The sequence below is a fragment of the Carettochelys insculpta genome, chromosome 31, assembly GCF_033958435.1.
Source record: "Carettochelys insculpta isolate YL-2023 chromosome 31, ASM3395843v1, whole genome shotgun sequence".
NCBI classification, from domain to species: domain Eukaryota; kingdom Metazoa; phylum Chordata; order Testudines; family Carettochelyidae; genus Carettochelys; species Carettochelys insculpta.
In genome coordinates, this window is record NC_134167.1 from 14,757,175 (window position 1) to 14,763,046 (window position 5,872).

The following is a 5,872-nucleotide window of genomic DNA, read 5'->3' on the forward strand; positions in this document are numbered from 1 at the left end:
CCGCGCCCCGCCCCGCCTCGCTCGCCGATTGGCCACAGGGGGGCGGTGAGCGCGGCTGATTGGAAAAGGGGGCTGTCAGTTACGGGCCGCCCGCCCCGCCCCGCCCCGCCCCGCGCAGCGCGGCCCCCTGGGACTTGTAGTTGTCCTTGAGCGCGCGGCTGTCCCGCTCCGCTCCGCTTCGCTCAGCCCGCGCGCACCCCTCGGCAGGCGCGCACCCGCCGCTCACCCCAGCCCGCCCCGCTCCCAGCCCGCGCTCCGCTCAGCCCGCGCGCACCCCTCGGCAGGCGCGCACCCGCCGCTCACCCCAGCCCGCCCCGCTCCCAGCCCACGCTCCGCTCAGCCCGCGCGCACCCCTCGGCAGGCGCGCACCCGCCGCTCCCCTCAGCCCGCCCCGCCCCACGGTGGTTGTGGGGACCGACCCGCGTGGCCGCTCGCGGACGCGGTGCCCTGGACACAGCGCCACTGCGGGGTCCGCCCCAGCGCTCTGACCCCCCCGCCACACGGCCGGGGCCCGGGTCCGGCGCTGCCCTAGAGCAGCAGCTCCAGCCGTGGGGCGGGGCGGGGGGAGGGGCCAATCCCCACGCGGGAGCCGGGCACGGAGCCAGTCCCCACGTGGGACCCGGGTCCGGAGGGGAGGGGCCAGTCCCCACGCGGGAACCCGGCACGGGGCGGGGAGAGGGGGCCGATCCCCACGAGAGAGCCGGGCACGGGGCGGGGAGAGGGGGAGATCCCCACGAGAGAGCCGGGCACGGGGCGGGGAGAGGGGGAGATCCCCACGAGAGAGCCGGGCACGGGGCGGGGAGAGGGGGAGATCCCCATGTGGAAGCCGGGCACGGGGCGGGGAGAGGGGGAGATCCCCACGCGGGAGCCGGGCACGGGGCGGGGAGAGGGGGAGATCCCCACGTGGGAGCCGGGCACGGGGCGGGGAGAGGGGGAGATCCCCACGAGAGAGCCGGGCACGGGGCGGGGAGAGGGGGAGATCCCCACGTGGGAGCCGGGCACGGGGCAGGGAGAGGGGGAGATCCCCACGAGAGAGCCGGGCACGGGGCGGGGAGAGGGGCCGATCCCCACGAGGGAGCCGGGCACGGGGCAGGGAGAGGGGGAGATCCCCACGAGAGAGCCGGGCACGGGGCGGGGAGAGGGGCCGATCCCCACGAGGGAGCCGGGCACGGGGCAGGGAGAGGGGGAGATCCCCACGAGAGAGCCGGGCACGGGGCGGGGAGAGGGGCCGATCCCCACGAGGGAGCCGGGCACGGGGTAGGGAGAGGGGGAGATCCCCACGAGAGAGCCGGGCACGGGGCAGGGAGAGGGGGCGATCCCCACGAGAGAGCCGGGCACGGGGCGGGGAGAGGGGCCGATCCCCACGAGAGAGCCGGGCACGGGGCAGGGAGAGGGGGAGATCCCCACGAGAGAGCCGGGCACGGGGCAGGGAGAGGGGGCGATCCCCACGAGAGAGCCGGGCACGGGGCGGGGAGAGGGGCTGATCCCCACGAGGGAGCCGGGCACAGGATGTGGAGAGGGGCCGATCCCCACACGGCGGGCAGGTGCAGGGCGGCTGAGGGGGGTTATCCTTCATGTGCGGGGAAGAGAGCTGGCCTGTCCCCAAGTGTGTATGCAGCCTGTACCTAAGTTTTGACTTCTGCAGCCAATACCCCAAGGACATGCGGCTCACCTGTGAGGTTTTGTGTGGACATACCAGGCATGGTTACGCTGACTAAATACCATAGGGCTGGGGAAACTGTTTTGGGTCTGGGGCCACTAAGCCACAGAAAAATCAGTCTGGGTCCACATGAAGTGAGAATTGGTCTTGGTTAAGGAGGACCTGCTGCAGTGGAAACGATGGCAGAGACGCTTCCTGCCCACGATCTTGATCCGGCCCACAAGGGTCGGGACTCCACACCCCCTGCCCTGCAGCAGACTGGATGTTTGGGAGGGGTGACCCTTGCTTTTGGATCTATATTGGGCTGGGGGTTCCACCCCGGCATCCCAGCTGGCCAGTAGCGTATGTTTGATGTGTCCACAGGGGAAGGGGAATCAGCTAAAGAGGTGTTGGTGGAGATGTGAATCCCAAGCGCATTCGTTGTGTGAAATCCACGGGTGCCCCATCAGGGAACGACTAGTAGTTCAGACTGTGGACCAGAGTCTATAGTTTTCAAGACTGTTACAGACCAGGGGTTTTCAGATCTGCTTCTTTAATGTCCATTGAAATCAATGCAAGCCCTGGTGTTGACTTCAAGGAGCCTTTCAGTCAGTCGTGTAGGGTCATGGCTATGTTTAAAATGTAGCCTCAGTTTAGCTTGCTATTTCTGTGCAGTCTGAAATACCGGCTCTGACGTTCATTCATAGTCGCTATTTGAGCCTGTGTTAGTTTTCCATTTTCTGTGTCTCTGTGTTTGTACATAGCCCACTGGGAGCATTACATTCTGTAAATAAACTTCATCTTTTTTCGCTGACTTCTGCCACCATCTGCAGAGGACTTTATTTAAAGGTGGCGACAGACAGTGAGTGTTTGAGTCAAACAATCAAATGGCAATGAGCGAGGAGCATTTTGCCCTGAAAAAAAGGGAAGACTTAAAGCGGGAGTTCATTGTGTGGAAACAAACCAATTGCTGAAAAGATCTGTTAAGCTACAAGGCACAGCCAGAGGAGCGGCTAAGGGATGGAGTTGTCAGAGCCTGTATTAAACATATTGAACATTGAGCATCTGATGAAGTGAGTCTGTGCTTACGAAAGCTCATGCTCAAAACTTTCCTGTTAGTCTATAAGGTGCCACAGGACCCTTCGTTGCTGTATTAAACATACACATCCCACAGTGCTGGAAGGGAGTGGTGTCTGCTCAATCCTACCGTTCAGTCCAGTCCCCAGCAGTCACAGCAGGACCTATCACCATCCCTGACAGACTTTTTTTTTCAAAAATGTAACCTGACCCAGGCCCTTGAAAGGCCCCCCATCAGGGATTGGCCTCACAAAGGTGGGTTTAGTAGGCCAATGCTCTGACCACTCATCTAGCCCTCCATTGTTAAAATGCCCACTCACGTTTTGGAGTTTTGCAATGATCTTGAATTGCTTCCATAATTTCTCTTATGAAGGAACATAGCAATTCACCACCCGGGCCCGATGGCCTTTAAGTGGTAGGTGCTGCAGTTTAAAAATGTATTGAAAAGTCATGAATCCTCTCGCACGTGGGGACTGGCCTGCTCCCCTCCGTCCTGCGCCCAGCTCCAGCACTGGGGACTGGTCCAATGGGCAGCGTTCAATGGCTCAATGTCTGGTTGGCGGTTGGTTTCCCGGGGTGTGCACCAAGGATCGGTTCTAGGGCCAGTACTGTTCAACATTTTTATTAAGGACCTGAATGAGGGGATGGATTGCACCCTCAAGATGACACTAAGTAGGGGGTCAGGTAGATACATTGGAGGGTAGGGATAGGGTCTGGAGCGACCTAGAAAAATTGGAGTATTGGCCAAAAGAAATCTGATGAGGTTGAACAAGAAGTGCAGAGTCCTGCCCTTGGAACGCAAGAATCCCAAGCACCGTTAGAGGCAGGGGACCAACTGGCTAAGTATCAGTGCAGCAGAAAAGGACCTGGGGATTACAGTGGGCAAAAGGCTGGATATGAGTCAACAGTGTGCCCCTGTAGCCATGAAAGCTAACGGCATATTGGAGCGCATTCAGAGAAGCATTACCGTCAGATCTAGAGAAATTATTATTCCCCTCTACTTGGCACTGGTGAGGTCACATCTGGAGTATTGGATCCAGTTCTGGGCCTCCCAGGGTAGAAAGGATGTAGACGCACTGAAGCTGGTTCAGTGGAGGGCAACGAAAATTATTTGGGGGCTGGAGCACATGACTTATGAGGAGAGGCTGAGGGATTTGGGCTTGTTTAGTTTACAGAAGAGAAGACTGAGGGGTGATTTAATAGCAGCCTTCAACTTCCTGAAGGAAGCTCTAAAGAGGATGTAGAGAAGCTGTTCTCAGTGGTGGCAGATGGCAGAACAAGGAGCAATGGGTGGAAGTTACAGAGGGAGAAGTGTAGGTTGGATATTAGGAAAAACTCTTTCCCCAGAAGGGCAGTGAAGCACTGGGATGTGTTGCCTAGAGAGGTGGTGGAATCTCCATCCCTAGAGGTTTTTAAGTCCCGGCTGGACAAGGTCCTGGCTGGGATGACTGAGTTGGGGTTGATCCTGCTTTAGGCAGGGGGCTGGACTAGGTGACCTCCTGAGGTCCCTTCCAGCCTTAGAATTCTATGATTCTATGATAATGACGCAGGTAGGGAGCGTAGGTCTCCATTTGAAAGTTTTGCCAACAGAGCTATTTGAGTTTTCATGACGTTGTGCCAACAAAATCTCTCAGATGGGCAAACTTATACAGGCAAAAAGTGGTTTTGCCATCCAAACATATTTTACCAAGGAAACAAGGTATAAGCTATGCCACCAAGACATCTTTTTTGCCAGTATAAACAAACTCCACTAAACGGGATTGCTGCTTTGCTTATACTAGCCGCAGTTTGAAGTGTGGATAAGCTTTGAACAAGTCCCTGGCTTATTCAGGGCCATAGGAGAGAGGAGGTCGGTACAAGGAAGGAGGTTCTGAGGAGAGGTAAAGCTGGGGGGGCAGGACATTCCAGGTGCGATTGCAAAGTACAGTGTCATGTTGCTGTTACTGACAGACTTGAAAAGGGTTGTGTTATTTCCTCTCTTTTGGTCATTACCGTTAAAAAAACCCAGGACACTGGAGTTGTGCTCCTCTTAGTGCAGTAGCGCAGGAGAGGAGGAGGAGGCTGGAAAACTCTTCTGCTACGTATTGTTGTAACTGATCAGAGAGAAGAGCAGCACAGGAAGGGCTGTGGTGTAAGCAACAGACAGTGATTCATACTTTTTATGACTTCCCTCTCTTGGTTCAAATAATCGCTTCCAAGAAACTTTCGTACGATAATCCCCCAGTGAATTGATCAAATAGATAGACGTAGAGCTAGTGACAGAGGCAGGGAGGTGGGGCTTGATTTTCTGTGGTGCTGCACGGTGAGGCTAATAGGAGAGGTGGTCTGCTCAGTGCTACTGAACAGCTGGTCCCTGGGTGATCTAGATAATACATGATGGGTACTGTGGGATATAGGTTTTGCTGGACTCAGATTGGCCCACGTTGTTCATGTGAGGCAATGCAGCTGAACACAACGGTTCTGCAATTTATTAGATGACTCCTCCATTTATTATGAGTCCAGTCCTGCCGTGTGACAGGGGATGTAAGGTCATCAGTACTTTGTGGGATTGGGCAAAGTACACATCCACACCGAGGGAATTAGTAGTAGTAGGCATCCTTCAGTCTGCGTAGACTATGGATCACGCCCTTTAAAGTTTCAGTTGAGGACTTCATTTACAGCATCTACTGTGACTATGAAGACCCACACGAGAGTGACAGTCCTTGCTGCATCTCTTGCAGATGTGGTGGGTGTCTGGCAAGTCCTTATTGTGCTTTCTGTGCGCTCGCTTCTCCTCTGCTAGCTGTCTGATCTTCAACTCGCCCTTCTGAAGGCCCTTGTGTAACCCCTGCCTCCATCTGCTGCGGTCGTCTGCTAGTTCTTCCCAGTAGTCCAGCTCGATGTCTACCTCTCTGAAGTCTCTCTTGCAGACATCTTTGTAACGCAGCTGAGGGCGTCCGGGAGGTCTTTTGGCAGAGGCTAGCTCACCATACAGGATGTCTTTTGGAATCCTTCCATCGTTCATCCTGTGGACGTGGCCAAGCCAGCGGAGTCGACGCTGCCTGAGGAGGGTGTGCGTGGTTGGGATTCCAGCTTGCTCGAGGACGGTGGTGTTGGTCACTCTGTCCTTCCATGATATTCCAAGGATGCGCCTGAGGCAGCGCAAGTGGAAGACGT